Source organism: Pteropus alecto, unplaced genomic scaffold (assembly GCF_000325575.1).
Source record: "Pteropus alecto unplaced genomic scaffold, ASM32557v1 scaffold3, whole genome shotgun sequence".
Lineage (NCBI taxonomy): Eukaryota > Metazoa > Chordata > Mammalia > Chiroptera > Pteropodidae > Pteropus > Pteropus alecto.
Window position 1 is genome coordinate 40,871,200 of NW_006442484.1, and position 20,550 is coordinate 40,891,749.

Genomic DNA, 20,550 nt, shown 5'->3' on the forward strand with positions numbered 1-20,550 from the left:
TTCCTAATGTCTATTTGAGAAAAACCTTCCAAAACCTTATTCATAGGAGCCACCTTGTTCACAGAAGGCTCAACATTGAGAACAATGATGGATGGTGGTTGCGTTGCTTTCTGCCCATGAACATAGTATCCGTTGGCCCAATCTGGGGTCAATGGCAAGATTGAAAAATCTAAATTAGTTCAGGAAACAGAGGTCAAGCTAGAGCCAAAACCAAGCTTATATTTTTGTCTATTTTAAATCACTCTATCTCAGGTGATCCCCTGGAGTTTTTAGGTGGAATACTGTAAGTGTATCATTTCAATGCCAAAAAAATAATGATACATTATACTGCTTGTTAAACTTGGACATGGCTCTCTTTTCATAGTCATAAAAGGGTTCATATTGACCTCAGCTCATGCCTCACCATATGGCATAGAACTGAGGACATAAAGAAATTCAGGATTTTAATCAACTGAAACTAAGCTAAAAAACTTTCCATTTAGAAAGTTGAGAAATTTTCCAGGTCCTACATTCAAAGGAATGAAATGTTAAATTCTTCCCATAAGTGGTAAGATATACTTTATCTCAATTTTCTAAACTTTCTCTTATATATAGAAAAAAAGCTACAAATGCAAACATATTCTTTGACTAAATCATTTGTGATAACACTTTTATAATACATTCAAAGAAAAATTTTAATATCTTTAAGTTATTACCTTCTTTCTGGTTGAATGAGAATGGATTTATGTAAACCTAGACATCCAACCGCTCCAAAAGGAGAAATAAAATGTTCCATTACCATGATCTCAGGCCTGGGCTTCCCTGGTAATGAAACAGAGATCTTATCACCCTCCTAAGTATTCTCCACCTCACAGAGTAGATGCTCCAAACTCAGTCCAATCCAACAAACATGTATTGAAGCTCTGGCAGACCATTTATCTGTATACTTCTAAGGAGGCAGAATAATAACTGTGAGGACACTACTGTAAAGAGAACAAGCCCACAGCAATTTGGTTCTCCTAAAGCAAGCGAACACAACCATCCCATTTCCTGCCAGAAATGAAGTGAAACCAGTTCTTCCCTGTGAAGGGTTATGTGTTCACTGTTTATTAAGACCACTCAACACTTCACTAAGTTTTGTGGGTAAAGTTACAAAGAGGGAAAAGCAACTTAAATTTAAAAGGCTTTTCTGATAGTCCAGGAATGAGGCGATTAGGGCCTTGTCTACTTAAATGGTCCCACCTCTGCTTCATTTCCCCCATTCTTGTCTAAAAATCTTTTCCTTCTCTCTCCCTTGTATCCCCATATTGTGGCTAGAGTTTTTATGGCTCTCAACCCATCCTAAATTAGACAATGAATGACCCCCCAAAATCTGCTCCCAAGTGAACTTATTCACAGTGATTAAGTGATTTTTAAAGCCCTTCCATGGGTATTTGCACTTTCAGCAGAAAATAGGAAGACCTCAAAGGAATGAACTTATTAGAAAATAGACTGTGGCATTTTAGGCATCTCTAATGCCCAAATACCTTCCTCACCAGCTTGATGGGGCAGATTTGAGGTGGATTAGAGTATCTTATCAAGGCTCCTGATATAAAACTACATAGGTTGTGAGATGTGTACTAGGCCATCTTTGCTAATACCAGAAACCTCATCAGCAGTGAGATAGCATTTTTCTATATAAGCACAGGCCAGTTAAGAGCTTCCTAGGAGAATTTGGTGACATCTCTGGATCAACGTAATGTGTCTTAGATTAATCTGGGCTGAAGAAAAAGGCTCTAAGGAAATATAGTTAAAGCATTGACTTCAAAGGCCTAGAGAATCAAGTAACAAATGAACATGATTTATTAAAACGCTGTATTTTTGGTTCTTCTGTAAACTGAAACCCCTTAATTCTACATTTGTAACTCAAAGGATTTCTACTGGAAACACAAGATTCACCAATTCCATCCAATGTGTATGTGTATATATGCATGTACGTACACACACACACACACACACACACACACACACACACACACACACGGACAATGTTATAAAGTTCGCTGATCAAGGAAAGGCCTTGATATGCATTCCTAAAGGTACACTTTACGAATGCACATAAATTCTAAGAGTCTATATTTCCCTCTTTCCATTCAGCCCAGCATATCTAAAAGCCAACAGCCTTTCCACAGAAGGTTAAGGGACAAAGTCTGAATAACCAGGTGGCTATACATTTGAGAAACACTACTCCAAACTTAGGTGAGGAAGTAAAGTGAGAAATGGAAGACTACTGCTTAGAAGCCCAACAACTTTCCAGAGGTAAGGCCCTGGAGTCATAAAGCCTGGGTTCAAACCCCAGCTCTACCTCTTACTTAACACTGTGGTAGGCATGTTATTTAATTTACATTCCTCTGTTTCCTCATCAAAAAATGGAAATAAGGGCTCTTACTCATAGGGTTAAAATGAAGATAGAATAAGGACTGTGGGCCTGACACATAAGTAAGTGTTCAACAAATGTGCACTCTTGTTACTCTTTGTAGTCAAGTGTTTTCTGATCCTTTAAACAGTATATATTGTCTTCCTTTGAATTTTTCAGGTTTTTTTCCTGTTTCATATATTTGCTTATACTCTAGCACTTCTATATTCATAATCTGCTACCCAGTTTGAGAATCTTTTTGAATTACCCTAATTAGAATGATAGCTGATTCTCAAAAAAGCTGATTCAAATTTCATACTATCTTACTTATTATTACATGACCATTTTTATTTTAAATTATACTATCTCCTTAAGTAAATATTTCTTATATACCAGGTTTACAAAAGAAAAACAAACACAAACACATATATTCAAAATAAAACTGAACTAGAAAAATAGCACTTAATTCAAAGATAGACAAGTTTTCATGCACTTTCAGAAATTCATCGCTACTTGGTAAAATAAATTAACTCTTTGCTATTTATTTCTTTGATTGATAATACCTCTGTTTTTAAGAGGTTTTTAACAATTACATTTCAGGAGTGTTTAAAATGTTTAGTAATAATTTAAAAATTCATGTTTAACAAAATAACATTAAATGGTTGCCTAAACACAGATATATTAGTCCAAAGAAGTTGATAGTGACAATATTTATTGAATTACTGAGTTAGAAAATATGGAATTACTAAACTCTGATATTAGTTTCTACAGTCTAAGAATTCTCCTCACTTCACCCTAAGTGCGGGAATTGTTTCTGACTCGACGACCTTTTGAAAAGGCTAAGCATGAAGGAAACGGAGACCACATCTCAGAAAAGTCTTGAGCTTTTCAAAATGTAAAGTGCTAAGAGTATCACCACTATAGGAACCATTAAGAAAAGGGGACTCTGATGTAAAGAACCCAGAAAACAATCTCAAAATCAGAGATTCACAGACACATATATAGTATAAATCTCTACTTTTTAAGGTCTTCATTACATAAGGTTAAGTAAGAGAACTTAAAGTCTAATTCCAACATTCTTTCAGTGCATGCAATGTGCCTACGATTTCCTTCATATCCTTTAGAATCATTAAAAATGATTAATCCTTCATTAGATGGTTCTTCAAATATTTAATGAGAGCTACCATTGTTCCTCTGTTTCTTCTCCAAAAGAAACAACCCCATTTTTCCATCATTCTTCCCATAGCATGGTTTCCATTTTTCTCATCATCCTTGTTTCTCTGCTCTGAAGACAGTTCAAATTGTCTGCCTCTCCCAGAAAGTGGCCTTCAAAGCTGAACAAACGCCCAGTGTCACTTGACCATCTGTGGTCGGAATCAGAGCAGCCTACCTCAATATTCACTGCCCCTCCCTCTACAGAAACAGAATCTCATCCATTCTTATTCAGGTGAACAATGTGTTCAGATAAAAGGCTATATTTCTCAGACTTCGGCTAAGTGTGGTCATGGGAATAAGTCTTGATCAGTGAGATGAAATGCAAGCAGTAATGTTGTACAGGATTTCCAGGAAGTCTTTTTTAAAAAGAGAAGGAACATCCTTCTTTTTCCTCCTCTATTCTAACTTCCTATCCTGGAACAAAGATGATTATGGCTATAATAGCTATTTTGGACAATGAGGTGAAGTTAGGGATGGAAGCTGCCAGCCGAGAATGGTGGAGTAGGAAGATAGGTTCCTGGTTTCCTGACGATACCATGAAAGTACCAAACCAGCCTTCTACTGCTGGTTATATAAGAGAGAAACAAATGTTTACTTGTTTAAGCCAAATAAAATCCTCTCTGAAACAGCAGTCCAGAGTAGAGCATGGCTATAACCTATCATAGGTGATGGAGTTGCTTAACTACAACTCATGTAGTTCTTTTAACTTTCCACTAAACAAAGATTTCTTGAGTTCCAGCTTATGCATGGCTCTGTGCCAGACACAGGATATCAGAGGAGGCAGATATAACTCTTAGCATCAGTGGTCCTATTCTAGAGGAAGAGATAAAATACATACATAAATAATTATAATTCATGGTATGATGATAAGTGCTGTGAGAGAGGTTCAGATAACATTCAGTGGAGATCAAGAAAGGCCCTGTGGAAGAAGGTGCATTTATGCTACAATATGTGGGCCTGAAGGGAGGGTATGCCTGGCAGAGGAACAAACTGGAGCTGGCCCAGAGGTAGGAAAATGGAAGGCATGTCCAAGAAAGAGCCACATTCTTCATCCAATGTCACTGACACATGCCTACAAATTACAAAGATAGTGTTTGAAGCAGATTCCCTTTTATGTGAAGTGAAAAACAAGTTCACAAGATCATGGCATCCTCTAAAACCACTAAGTGCTCCACGGAGTCAATTCAACTCACCAGACATTTACAGAGCACCAATTGTTTTACCATAAAATAAGAGTTTTCTCCCAATCCATAAAGCTGTTCTAATTTTAAACAAATGTCATCAAACATTTTCCATATTTTAAAAAAACAGTTGGAGGAGATACTTCACCAATATTCTACTGAACTGGAAGAAATGTTTCCAAGATGCGTATTCTGAAATTTAATAAACTATAAGTACACGATGCAAATGTATTTCTCCTTTTCCTCTTATAATTGTTCATTTTATTAAATTGAGCATGTGTTCAATAAAAGTTATGGAGTCAAGAAAGTAAAGCATGTGGAAATAATAAGCATTAGAGTTAAGCATTCAAGATCCAGAAATGAACCTCCTATCCCGCCTCAGTTTACTCATTTGTAAAATGGGATCGGTAATGATATTTACCACCTTGGACTGTCACAAGCTCTAAATTCTAAGTTATGCTGACTATATCTGAGACGTAGTAGGTTTTGAAAAATACTAGCTCTTACTACTAGTATTGTCCCTTCCTGCATCTTTGTTCACTCCTGATCAACCAAGATGGACCCTCAGAGAGACTATTGGCCTTGGGGACTAGATAGTCCCTTGTAGTGTAAAACTGTTCTATAGCTGGTTTAACATCCCTGTCCTCTGCCGTCTAAATGATAGCAGTGACACTCAGGCATCATGACAAGCAAAAAAAAAAAAATGACCTTACACATTTCCAGATCCCTAAGGGAGCTGTACCAACTAAGAATCAATGAGCTAAATCAAAGAAAATGTCATATGCCCAGGTGGTCAATAAGTTAGAACTCTTTTAGACAAGAGGATTCAAGAAAATACCATCGAGTATTTATGAATGTAAATAACATCATGTATATTGAAAAGACGTGTCTAATATTCCCATAAATAAAACATCAACTTATAAAACAAATAGTGGAATTATCTAAAAGAGCAACAAATAAAAGCTTTCTCTGCCTTCCATGGTGACTCTCCTCTCTGGTCACCTCCAGGTCCACAAGTTCAGCTTGACCCTCAGGATCTGTCACTCGAGTAACTACAGTAATTCTTTAACATATCTGGTTGATCTCCTTTTGTTCATTGCAGCAAGCATTATCCTTATAAAATGGGAGTCTGATCATTGTACTTCCCAGATATTTCTTTGAAGGCACCGAACTTCTTAGCTTTACGTGCAAAGTCCTCCACAGTGTAACCAGAGTCCACTCTCCCAATGCCATCTCCTGCTGACACACCCTGCCTCAATACTTAGTGTAAATGCCAAATCTATGCAGTCTTCCTTGGCTCTTGGCCCCCTTAGGCTTACATGACTTCATCACTCTTTTTCCTGCATTCCCAAATCTCTATTACAACACCTCTCACCAAGTAGCACAATTGTTTATTTATGTGTCTTGTTCATCTCTGCGTCTCCAGTTCTGAGCATCATAGGCTGTCAGTAAATGTTTGTGGAATAAATAAATTAATGATAATATGCACTGTAATTATTAACCAAATCTATCTTGATAGCTTTCTTACCTGTTAAACATCTCACTGACCATTCTCTAGTTTCATGAAATAATAAGGAACTGTTATAAGAGGAAAAAAAAATCATTGATTATGATTCTTACATGTTTTGCCTAAAACTTCTCACAAAGCCAAGTGTTCATCTTCAAATATATTTTTCCTTCTGGAATTCCTGCTCATTGACCAAAGGACATACCTGAGCTCTACTTAGACTCATGCTTCCATTATTCTTCTCAGAGTTTACAAAGCCATCTTCAGCAAACTCTGCATAGGACTAGGTTCACAGTAAGCAGGTACAGGACACATGAAATGGAAACACTGGGTCCACTGAGAAGTTTGAAATGTTACAGAGAAGTTTACAAGTTACAGAGAAGTTCACAATTCTCTGTAACCTGACATTTTGGATCTGTGCTTTCAAGACCTGAGAGGGGAAGGACCAAATGTTCCTGGAGAATAAAGGCAGATTACAAGGCCTGTCTTCTAATGCTCGCTCCCTTTTCTGATAGTTTCACCACCTTAAAAAAAGCTATGTTTTTCTCCCCCATCAAGTTCTATGGATAGAGAATTTGACAAGTGGTTCCTTTATTTCAAAAGACCACAGCATGGTGGCTGCTCTGCTGCATTGACCTAACCAAGAGCTGGTCAACTATGAATGATTCAGTACCAGATTCCCTGTGGGGCCAAATGTTTGCTGAATGCTCACCAAGTGCCAATGTTCTCAATGTCCTTTAAATATTTCAGGAACCTCTGGGGTAGAAATTACTAACACCCATTGTATAGTTCAGGAAACTGAAGCTCAGAGAGGTCAAGTGGCCCAAGGGTACACATCTGGAAAACAAGCTCCAACACCAGGCAGTGCCCCAGCACCAGAGAGGGTTCAGCCACAGGTTAACTATGTCCAAGGTAGACCCTTGAGAACGAGGATCCTTGGGCAAATGAAGGAGCAATGGAGGCACAGCCAGAGTTTCTATAATAGCAGAAACAGCCCAGAGTTTTGCTTGGCAGCCAGAGATTTAAGCTTACATCACTGACTTCAGCTCATTCTCACAATTTAGATACCTTTTATATCTTCAAGGAAACTAAGAATTTTCTCTTTTTAAAATGCGGGCCGTGGTTCCATAGTGTAGCAGTTAGCACGTCTGCTTTACACGCAAAAGGTCCTGGGTTCACGCCCCAGTGCAGCCACAGTCCATGGTCTACGGCCGTGCCACCCTGAACAAGCCCTATGTCTGATCTCAGAAGCTAAGCAGGGTCGGGTCTGGTTAGTACTTGGATGGGAAGACCAGATGCTGTAGGCATAAATAATAATAATAAATAAAAATAAAATAAAATGTGAGTGATTTGAGCATGGAATTTTTGCAAATCTGTAAGTATATACTAACTTTTCAAGTTATTAGAGATGCCAAATATTCCTTCTTGAAGCAATCCTAAACAACCCTATGTCACCCTTCCTATAATGCAAATCCCCCGAGTGTTCAATGCCTTTCAGAAAATGTAATGTCAGATTTGAGGGCATGGGAGATAATTTTGTAATGTCCCTGCTCACACGTTTCATTGGGGATCAACACATAATAAAATCATGTATGCAGGGAAGAGAATTTTCAATTATAAAGATTCTAAAAACATTTTAGTTGTATATTTTTATGGTATTTTAAAACTGCAATCAAGCTTTACAGACTAATGCCATCAATATATCAACATTTTAATAAATTCCCTCTAAATAGAGCACCCAAAGAATCCCTTCAAGTTACCTTCTGGCTAAAAGCCAAATTCTGTTTCATTTTATTATGTCCTCTTTCAGTTTTAACTTAGAAAAAATAAAACATTTTAAAACTTAATAGTAAAAGCTTATCCTAGAGTAAGTTTCATTGTTACTCGCTGCCCCCATTCTCCCCTAATGTTACCTCGTATACGCTTACTTATTTTCATTTCTCTAAATCATTCTTTCAAATTGCACTGAGATGAAAAAACAAAGGTGTCCTTCAGCCTGATTTTTCCTTAAAACCATATATTAAAAAGTTACCCTAGTGTGTTCCTCTCAATCTATAGTTAAAGAGTTCTCACTTGTAAGAGTGAGTTGGCAGGAAAGGAATGAGATGAGGAGAAAATCTCTAATTTGTCATCAGTAAAATAAATCAGGAAATACCCTTTAATCTTAAGAGTAGAATTTACTGATTTAGTCATTTATTTACAAATGGATGGAAATTGTTAACAAGGAGTTAATTGATTTAAGTCACCTGATTACTACAGTTAATTAACCACACTGACTTAATCTTCTTTGAAAACATCAACTAATCATTTCCCAGGTGTCAAGGGGTAAATCGTTAAATAAAAAATAAACCTCTGTCCTCCTCTTCAAGGGAGATTTCTTGAGTGTGTTTTCTTTGCAGATTCCAATCTAGCAAAAAACCCAGTTTGGGGAAACATTTTTCTTACACGGCTATACTGCAAGAGCTGCCATCTTTCCAAAGTTTTTTCCTCTGTTATAGGAAAACCAGCCTTGCAAGCTTACCATCCATGTCGTTTTAAATTACTTCAAAAGTGAGCTAGGAACACTTCTTGAATAAAAATGAACAAACAAAAGGCAATCGAGACTTTCATATGGGAAAGTGAGTTTTCAAAAAAAAAGAACTTGAAACCTACTATTTGTAGCGTGTGACTACAAAGGAATAGCATAAGGGAATTTGGGGGAGGCGATTGACCTGTTCTAATCCTGATTGTGGTGGTGGTTACACAAATATAAACAGGTATTAAAATCTTATAGAACTATATACATACACAAAGTCAATTTTAGTCTATATTAATTTTTAAAATAAAATAAAGCACTTCACTCATGCCAATACTCAAAGCCCACCACTATGAAAATGATAAAATCTTATTCCTCTTTTTACAGATAGAAAAATTAAGGCCAACCACTTGCCCTCCACCTCAAAAGGTATCCTAAGAAAACCAGCACTGTTACAGAAAATCATAAATACATCTTATGTGTCTCATGTTGATCCAGTTCTCAATTAGTATATCCACTGCTTCTCTGCAAGAAAAATAAAGCCAATTGTCTTTGAACTACTAATGTACCCATAGTGCTAGGAGGCTCTGGAGGGAACCAAAGTCCCAGGTCACTGTGACAAATCATGCTTAGACCTCCTAAAGGGAAAAAGTGCTAGGACCTTATAACATCATTTTTCTTCACTTCACTTTCTCACTCCTTCAATCAGCAAAATGCTTGAAAAATAAATCTGGATTACAGTGGGATTTCGTTGCACATACTCACAATCGACAACTATTAAAGATCTCTTTGATTCCCCTTACAGAGAAGTGAAAGTGTTAAATACAATATGAATCTTTCTTAGCTAAAGTCCCGTGTTTTCTCTTGTCTGCATTGCTGGGTTTAATTATTTACAACAAGAAGCATCTAACTTTTGCTGTCTTCCAGTTAGTACTTTCAATCTTTAAACCATGCATTTTGTTTTTCCCTAGAATCTCAGCTTCTAATACTTAGCAAATTCTTTCAACACCTCACTGCACCAAATATTAAGGAAGAAGTAAATTTTATGTCAGAAGTGAACTGGAAAAAAAATTCAGAGTTTTGGTACCTAAAAATTAACTATTTATCAATTGACTTGGGAAATGTATGCATTTATTCATTTGCAAAATTTTTTATTGCCTACTAAGAAAGGAAATAGAATCTCCTATCAATAGTCATCATTATGGTCTAGAAAAATTCTAACTTCCATGTACATTAAATCCAAAGCCTCCTGTCAATCTTACCTGGCACTAATAAATCCCTAAGGAGTGATCAATAGAGTTTTGCAACTTTATTGCTTTAGAGTCAACCTCTCCTTTTGTTCTAACAATCCTACCTCAACTGAGCTAACTAGAGGGAGGAGAGCTAACTGAAGTTAATAAGTTCTACCTTTGAGGTTCGTTTGACAGATTTACAGCAGAAACTCTCCATAAAGCCATCCTAAGAAGAAACACAAGCAATAATAACTGTTTTCCCCCAGAAAAAGTTGATTTTGGCAAAATAATTAAAAAGATGAAGTTGATTCCCTTTCAAGACTACCTCTCACCTTCTGGTATTTTCTTCTCTTCTTTCATTCCCCATCAAAACATACCAGCTTTGGGTCTCTTTCTCTCTGAACCTTACTGTGGCAAACGTTTATTATGCATTACTATCTCAACTAACTACTGCACCCTACAGGGGTAAACATTTCTGCACTTTAACCACAGCAACAGGGGGAAACAATGTCTTATTTCAAAGAACTGGCTCTAATGATGACAGAGCAGACATCTTTGGCCAGGGTAAAAGATATTGCAGGCTCAAGAGACCTTTCAGCACATCCAAACCATAGGCAAATGCCATCCCTATCTCTATAAGAGCAGCCTCCTCAAGGTAAAGAGATTCAGTTCTCACTTGGTTGTTGATTACTTTCTTCTGGAGCTTTGAATAAGAGAACTTAGTAGAAATTTTTCCATCTATATTAAACAACAATCTCTAAAAATCACTGCCATCCCTAATGAGAAGTTAGAATAGAACTCTCTTCATGCATAAGAGTCTTTTGAACTTAAAGACATGTAATTATAGAGAACGTTCCCAGATAATGGAATGGTAGTATATGAGAAAACCAGCAGAATGGGTCAGTACCTAAAGAGTATGGAGGCAAAACCAGGTTAAAGTAGAAATGTACTCTCCTCAACAGTAAGCTATTTTGGACAGGCCTATGTTACAGGAATCTATCCTTTGTTGTATCAAGTTACATCATGTCTGAAATATGATAAGGTTTCAATCAACATGTGTTGAATAAATAAATTAACTGCCAAAGGTAGCACAAAAATGTCCAAGAGTTGGGTTGCAAAGGTACCAACCACTAAAATGAGGTCACTTTATCATAATATGAGCTTTATTAATAATGAGGCTTTGTTTGATTGCATAGAGAAGCACTATCTTCCACTTGCTCCTTCTTATCCAGTGATAACATGAAAGAGAATAAGGGCTCTGGGTTCAAATCTTGATTCCACCACTTAGAAACGGATGGCTTTGGGCAAATTACCTCACCTGTCTTTGCCTTGGTCCTTTATCCATAAAATTTGGATTGTTAATGAAGAAGCAGGTAAACTGATACCTGAAAACACTTGGGACAGTGTCAGACACATAGAAAACACTCCCAGAAATATACACAGAATCATTCTAGCTCATTCCCCCAACTGCTCTACCCATACATGCATGTAACTGAGTCATTCCTCTGTCTCTAACCTATTTGGTCATGTTTGAAATGAAGTCCTCGAAAGAATGGGATCTGAAATGAGAAAGACTGTGCCCAGGGGACAAACAGCCATGGGCATTTTTCAGCCGTTTGGGGCCCTCTTTGATTGGGCCCATTTTTTCTTCATTCGTCAGAAACAAGATCCATGAACATCCTGACTAGATATGTAACATTCCACCACAACCCATACCACCTCCCTGAGTAGGGAAACCACTGCCCTCTTCAGAGAGGATCTTTTGTCCAATTGAGGCTGTTTTCACTGTGCTGTGGTCTCAGACAGCTTTCTTTCGTGTTCTATTGAAACACAGAATGAAGGTCCAGTAACATAACATCTAAAACTTTGACTTATCTTTTTGTAAAAGCTACTATATCGAATCTGTCCTAAAAATAGCCTAGTGCCCCGTTCTGTATGTACAGGGTATTCTCACAGAGTAACCAAGTGTCTGCAATGGAAGTGAAGAAGACTGATGTGAAATCAGCTACTCTCACACAGTAGAAATCAGCAGTAGTTGGGGTCAGCAAGGCAGAGGAAAGGGGAGAGGCAAATGCAGAAAAACAGTGTTGCTAAGCCACTTATTTTGATAGACACAGCAATTTTCTTTTTTTCTTCATCGGGTCTTGATGGGGCTTCCAGGAGCCTGGGGGAATTAAGGGCTGGCAATACCAGGGACATAGTGATGAACTGAGGATGCCAGTTCTTAGCTTCAGCATCCCTAGTAGCATCTATCCATCTATTCCATTTATATTTATTTGTTTAGTCCTATTCTGGATACTAAGGATAAAACAATGAATAAAAGATAAAAATCCCTGCCGTGGTGGAATTTACATCTTAGGGATGGAAAGACAAAAGTAAATAAAGTGCAAAGTACAATGTAGAAAGTAAATCAGGAAAGAATCAGAGAAAGCCACGTTGAGAAGGTGACCTATGAGCTGTAGGAGGCAAGGAGCAAGTAATACAGAATCTGAGAACAGGCAAGTACAAAGGCCTTAAAGGTACATCCTATGTTGGGGGAAAAAGCAAGGATATCACTATGCCTAGAGCACTGTGAGTGGAGGAAGGGAGAAGATAACGTCAGGGGGGTGATATGGAGGCCACTTGGTTAGGGTCCTGTAGATATTGTGAGAACTTGGACCTTGATTCTTCAAGAGATATAAAAGAATAGTGGACCCACCCAGAGTTCCCCTCAAAGACTTTCTACATGCTCTCCACTCCTTGGGGGTCCACCTCATTTGTAGAAAGTCACCTTCACAAGATCATGCCCATGCCCAGGACAGACCACACCTAGTAACTAAAGAAGGCCACTGCAGCCTGACACAGAACACTCTCACGGTCAACTCTTGCTCCATAGACCCCTCACTAGGTTGACCGAGGCCCTGTCATAGTTCGCCTTCCCCTGCCCATCTCTGCTTTTTCCCTTTCCTTCACAAACATTAATCTTAATTAACACCTTGCACTCCAAACTCCATCTCAGTGTCTATTTGTGGACAACACACCTGTGTGTGACAGAAACCAATTAAGTTTCTGAACAGAGGAGTGACATGATCTAACTGATGTTCTAAAAGGGTGGCGAGAGTAGACAGAAGGGGAATAGGGGGAAGCAGGACGATAAATAAGGAAGCTATTGCAATAATCCAGGTAAAAGGTGAAGGTGACTTAGACCAGTGTGGTAGAAGTAAAGATGGTAAAAAGTGACTGGACTCGACATATTTTGAAGATTGAAATAATGGGATTTTCTGATGGATTTAGAGGTGAGATATAAAAGAAAAAGAGGAGTCAAAGCAGAGTCAAAGATTTGGGATCTGAGCAAGGATAAAGCAGCCATTTACTACAATGAGAAGTCTATATTGGCAGCAGGTTTGGGACATTAGTGGAGATCAGGAGATTAGTTTTGGCCATAATTCTAAGATGACTATGCGTCAGGCAGATCTGTTAAACACACAGTTGAATCTATGGGTCTGGAGTTTAGGGTAGTGGTCTGGATTAGATTCACAAATTTGGAAGTTGTCAATATATAGATGGTATTTAAAGCCATGAAGACAGGATGAGGCCACCAAAGCAGCAGTAGAGTAGTAGTCAGGGAGATGGACAGGAACAAGCACAAGATGCCAAGGAAATACCAAGGAGAAGCCAGCAAGGAAGGAAACCAGGAGAAAGTGGTTTCTAAGAAGCCAAAATAAGTGTTTCCTGGAAGGCAGGATACTCTGTGTCCGATGCTGTTGAACAGTTAAATAAGTCAAGAGCTGAGAATGAATCATTGGATTTAACAACGTGGACGTCATCAGTGATCTTGGCAAAAGAAATATCTGTTGGGGCTGGAGAGGGGGCGGTCTTAATTAGCATGAATTGAGAAAAATTGGAGAGAAATCACAATAGATATAGACAAATATTCCAAAGAATTTTGCTATAGAGATGAACAAAGAAAATAGGGTGATAGCCAAAAGGGAAAGTGGAGAAAGGAGAGGATTTTATAAGACAGGAGACAACTGGTATATGGCTGAGTTGCGGGTGTTTGTAGAGAGTTCTCTTCTGATTCCTTTTATTTTCACATTTATAAGAAACAACGTCATCTAAACAGGTGGTATTGGAGGTTTGAGGAAAGAGAAGATATAAGGAAGTAGCAAAGTGAGTGGCCTAGCCAGACAGCAGGTCCTAAAGTCGAGGTGAGTTTAAAGTGAGACAAGTCAACATAGTCTTATGTCTTTCTCCTGCCATGTTAGCTACAGCAATGCAGATGTGGAGAATAAGATTCTACTAGGATTGGGGTTTTGCACAGGGCAACAAATCAAGATAAAGAGCCAGACTGTTGAGGGCATAGGCAAGGAAGTAATGTTAATGATGGGCCATAAAATATAAACTGAGAAAGTAAATAAATGAGAGATTTGAAGGACAGTGAAGAGGTGGTAGTATCAAGGGACTGTAAGTCCCTGTGGAGTCAACAAAGAGTTGGGTTTAGGATATAAAGAAAATGAGGTATAAGTTTTTCCAATACTCCATCCCAACCATGGAATAGAGAGCTGCTTTAGAAGCCAGTGAGCTCTGTCAGGGATGCTCTGAGATGAATTCCTGACTTGGAAGGGAAAAGATTAGAAGACCAACAGTCATTCAGCTCAAAGAATCTAAGGTTCTTAGATGGAAGGAAAGGCTTTCAAATGTAAGAGTACCCAGGGAAAAAACAAGGAATACAATTAAGACACAAACAGTGGCTAAAGGGAGAGATTATTATGGTCAGGAAAAGAGATGTCCAGTAATGGGAGCAGTATTTCATATCACCCTTACATGTAAAAGAGTTGATTTCTTTGTTATTGTAACTACCTTGTAATTTCTGCATCCACAAGAAAGCATAGATTTAACAGAGTATACTTCACTACCACTGGAAAGAATTTGGTATCACAAGTTGGTTTATCTCTGAGTTTTAGTTTACAAAAATAAAAAATGAAAGAAGTTACCTAGATCAGTTGTTCCCAAACTGTCTGACCCTCAGAATCACCTGGAAACTCTTAAATATATATATTTATTCCCATACTCCTGATTTATAAGTGTAGGTTTTGGCCTAAGACTCTATAAACTTTTTAAAGCTTCCTAGTGCTTTCGATGATATGCCAAGTTTGGGGAGCTAGCTGACTTCTGTCTAGGGTCCTTAGCAATTGTAAGATTCTATAAGTTGTGATGAAAGAATGGCTTTTGAGAACATAACTGAAATCATCTCAAAGTTGAATTGCCCCTAGATCAAGAAAACATGTAGCTCCATTTGCGCTGGTGGCTATAATATAACAATATGGGAAACCAGACTTAAAACAAAGCTGAAACCTAGAGGGGAGTAGATTCAAGAAAAACACAAAGAAAGAGAACTGGAGTCCTGATTGTACCTCACCTGAACCCCTCTCTGCCTCAGAAGTTTTTACTTACATGAGGCAATAAATACCCTATATTGTTTAAGCCAGTTTGCATTAGGTTTTCCCTTTCCTGTTCCTTAAAACAAAAAGTATCCTCCACACCCTTCCCCACAAGAAAATTAAACCAGTGTGGAAGTACACGTAGGATTTTCTCCTTTTCAGTAATATTAAATTGTAGGTAAGATTGACATATCTCACATAAAAGATTTTCATTCTTAAATTTAACTTTGAAGATTTCCCTGTAAAATAAATGACCTCTGATTTTTTAGCCTTTACTCAGAAAAGCTTCTCGTTGTTAAAGAGACTAAAAACCAGAGAATTTGGCCCAAAGTGACAAGCGAATCTCTCACACTGTAAGTCAGGATGTTTTTATATGAGAATCCATGAAAGTCTAGCATAACAGAATTCAGAATTGTAGCTTATGTCTTCTTCATTTTCAGGTTTCCTCCACGCCTGTTGGACCCTCGAAAGTAGATACGTTGTTATGTAATGTGAATCAGTAGCTTCGAAAAGCTTATTTTCGAAGTTACTAAGAATCTTCATGTGTTATTGGCTGATAGTACATAAATTTAAAGGGGACCTCTGGTATTGCTTACAAACTTGGATCTCAAGATCTGGACAATAAACAAGCCATTGTATCCATGGTAACAGTGGCTTAACTTTTCAATGAACAGAATGGTAATTACATTTCCTCCTTTCATTCATTTCTCACTGTTTCCAATAACCGTGAGGGTCAGGCATGACCTGAGGGTTAATGACCAAAAGCATAAGGATTTCAACATGAAACTTCTTCACATTGTCTAACCTGTCATTTTCTCGGAGAGACTTATATTTTCTTGCATTACGCTTTGGCACTGCCCTAAGTCAGAAGTATCCTAATATAAAAGATTACCATCTTACTTTTGAAATAATATTTCTAGTTTGTCAGTGCATGCTATCAGAAATAAGATTTAAATTAAAGAAAAGCAAAATAAGAATCAGCATAGAGTACATATGTTTGATATTTCTGAATTAATTCAGTGATGTGTGAAAGACACCTGTTCTACCATATATGGAAGAAGTCCCTAAGGAAATGCTAGGGACTTTTGGATTTGCACCAAGACGTATTGGTGCAAATTTTTGAAGAGGATAATAGTGATGAATAGGAATATATATGAGACCACAGTCTGAACAACTTTTCACACTCATTGTCTCACTTAATCAGCATAACTACCCTATAAGGTAGATATGTGCCTATTTTACAGATAAGAAAACTGATCCAGAACAGTTGAATATGTTGTCCTGAATTTCCCAGGTAATAAATGGCAGAGTCAGAATTCAAACCCAAATCTTCTAAACCCAAAATATCACTCTTCCCACTTCATCTCACGATGCTGAGATTGTTGAGAAATTGCTTAGGAAACATTTGCGCAGACCTCTGTGGAACACATGAAACATTAAAAAAAAGAAAAAAAAAAACTCTCTGACATTTCAAAACAACTACCAGTCTGATCATTTTAAAGCAGCAGCCCCAAACTGAGGCTGAAACACGTCAAATCTTTCTAATGATGGTGAGATCCTGACCAGGGTTATTAGATCCTGACCAGGGTTATTAGAAACTAGTGAATGACCACCTAAGAATCTTAAATGCAAAGTTGCAGCCCAATATAATTGTGAAATCTAGACCCCTCTTTTCATTTCTCATCCTCCTTTCTATAGTATTTATACTACTGACTCATTAACATACTGGAGACACTCAACAAATATTTGTAGAATGCCATAGTGGTGACAATTTTTAAAAGCGCCTCAAGATTACGAAGTTAATAGGATATGATATAATTGTTCAAGTTATACAGGCAAAGGCTCCATCAAACTCATTTTCCCCATACTAGAATACGGCTTCACAGTTAGTACCTTTTTAATTGTTCTGTATCATGCAGTCAGCTGTGAGAATCCCTTTCTTTCAATTCAACAAACTTTTGTAAGTATCCTCTACATTCTACAGACACCTTGTTCTAGCTACTAGGACTTAACAGAAACCCCAAAGCCAATATTACAATGTGCTTCTAATCACATAAGAAATACATCTAGGTTCTCAATATCATTATTTAAAATTATGATAAAAATTTAATTAAAGATTTTTTTAAACCAGTGTTCTTAAGAGTGCCTGCCTAGAAAACATAAACAGTGATTCACTGTGACCTAAAAATGACCTTGAATAAGACTAAAAACCTAGTCACATAGCAACCTACGCTATAAAACCTAAAGATCTTCAGGAATTTGGTTTGAAGACACAAGATTTTGAAAAATGGACCCGGAGGTATGGTCTTTGAGAGCCCTGTCATGGCATAAGTTCTAGACCAAGCTGAAAGCACATGGTTCATGGCCGCATTAATCTATCAGAGAATTCCTCTTAGGCCTGGGACAGGTGACCCACTCAATTTTTTAAGAAGATTCACCAAAGTTGTATTTTCAACTGATAAGTAAGGATCAACAGAAAAAGAATCTAGAAAATTCCTCAACCAGCCAGGCTGGGGACATTCAAAAGACAGGTATATAAACATGGTCAAGTGAAAAAAACAACATGAGGAACCTCAGGTTCAGATTTTAGCTCTACTGAAAGCCATGAAGCCTACCCTTAGGCAAGACACTTAACCCACCCTCCCTTTCATTCTCTTCAGTCTCCTCTCTTCCACAGTTTACTTAACTATAAAATAATGTAAGTATACCAGTTGATATCGAAGCTTTCAAGCTATAAAAGTACAAGTTTCGATAAAACAGGATCCACACATGATTTAAGGGAATTTAGGCAGAAGCTCTGTGAAGACAGACAAGGAAGAACTTCAAGCAGAGAAAGTAAAGCCAAGTGCTGTGAAATAAAAGCAGCAGCGAAGTATGAGAGATGTGATGGAACCAAAATGCTGCATGTTTGTATTGGTTCCACAATCCTTTTAAACATATAAACTTTGCTGGAAGATGGAATTGTCATAAAAGCTGATATTAACTATAAAGGGCATAGCCAGACTTTTATCAGATGAAAGAATATAATTTTGTTAAAGATTAATACCATTTTCTCAAAAAACTTCAAATCACATCTTTGGATCTGGAAATTCGTCAAAGAAATGTTAGTGGAAAATGCTTAAAGGCTTTCCGATGTGCATTTGGAAACTGGAAATATGAATAGTAAGCAAAGAATATGTTACTTTAAGTGCTGGTCAATATAATAAATTGTTGGTCAATATAAATAAATACAACTGCTAGTTTATGATCACTGACTATGTGCCTTACACCATGCTAGACACTTTTATCTCTATATGTTGATAAAATGTCAGGGACTAAATTATCTTATTATCGAATCAGTTTTGCAGACAAGCAACCTTAGTTATGCAAAGTGAGTGACTTCCCCGAGATCACACAGCTAGAAAGTGATGAAGCCATTGCCGGGCAGCTTGCCTCCAGAGTTCAGGCTTTCCCAATTTTTTTCTTAAATAGCATTATACAAAATATGAGGAAAATGTAAATAATTTTTACCTACAGATGTGCTATAATTTTTTTTAAATAAGCATAAAATACTCAAGAGTTCTTTTCCAATTTCTAACAACACAAAATTTGCAGTAAGATCTTACCTAAAATGATGCTAAAATAAGAGTCTTTATAATGTCATCATACTTTACTTCATCTGATAAATCAGAATACAACAAAAATCTAGAAATCTCCTTAACCTCCCAGGCTGAAGATTAAATGATTAAATAGGAAGATGGAATGAGGATACATGGTTTCAGATCATAGAAACCTGAAAAGAATTTCTGAAAAAAAATATCCACAGTTATTAAGCAGCAGGTGGATTTTACCTTCTGTGGTAAAAACTTGCAAAATGCCCCTCAGCTTTTACAGTAATCTCACACATAGATAGTAACTTATGGAGCACAACATTTTCAGTACAAAAGAAACAAAAACACAGAGAAAGCCACATACTTTAGCAGTTAAATTATAGCCTCAGGGAGTTTTTGAGATCTTGCTCCCTGGCATATGTCGTCAGTTGGGCTCAAATAAACTCTTAAAAATTCAAAACAGTTATAGCTTCTGGAGACAATCTCTGGGATTTGCCTTACAGCTCTGCCATTTTCTATCAGTGTGACCTTGGGCAAGTAATTTAATAGCTCTGTGCTTCCAATTCCCTTTTTTAAAATAGGGAGAGTAAGAGTACTTACTTCAAAGGGGTATTATGAAGATTACATGAGTCAAGAAATGTAAAGTACTTAGAATAAGACCTGCTACACATCATGTGTGTGTGATGTTACTATTACTATACATACTGTTATACTACATATTACTATAGAATGGAAGATGGATCTAAACTTCCAAGAAGAGTAAGTATAGGTTATTTGGTGACTAAACCACCAACCCAGGGGAGAGAACATCTGTTTTGGTTGAATGGGGTCAACCCAGATGTATTCCAGATGAATCTAGACAAGATTTCCTTTTGCCAGGCTCTGACAAGAACATATAGTAAATCCTATGGCTATATTTAGGACATGGGATATATATAGCCCTAAGCATTGTGGCAAACCCTTCACAATAATAAATCCTCTGTTACCGGCACCGATAAAAGGTGCTCAAAGTAAGAATTATTAACGGTCTCTCCCTGCCTCTCCTCCCTTTCCAATGGGATTTGTTGGCGTTTCCAAACTTCTTCCCAGGAAGTCTGAAATGGGTACTGCTAGGAGTTGCTGTATAATTACTTAGTTGATTCCCTCTAAGGAGCTTACGCTAAGAATTGAGGAAAGAAAGCAGATTAACCATTTCAATACATGCCACTGCCCATCCACAAGCCCTCCCCTCTCTATGCCATAAATGGGGGCTTCTACAGTCCCCACCGTCAACTCCAATATGTGATCCAGGAAAATCAACGTATTGCTTTGGCTAATCCTACAACAATAGGGGTTTCATTTTCATTGTAGGGCAATTAAGTTGTCCGACGGGAAGGAACGGGGGGAGGCGGGTAAACTCCCCCAACCCCACAGACAGATTAGTCCCCGTGGAGGCAGCAGTGTCCGCTCTGTCTGTCTGGTGGTGGGTCACACGCGGCTCCCGGCTGCTACCTAGCAACGCAAAGCCAGGGAAAGA

General features: G+C 37.7%; 1 protein-coding gene across 1 annotated transcript in view; it reads right to left on the reverse strand.

Moving 5' to 3' along the window:
* LRP2 (LDL receptor related protein 2) overlaps window positions 1-20,550 on the reverse strand; it is a 184,264-nt gene that overhangs the window by 162,388 nt on the left and 1,326 nt on the right. The window lies entirely within an intron of this gene.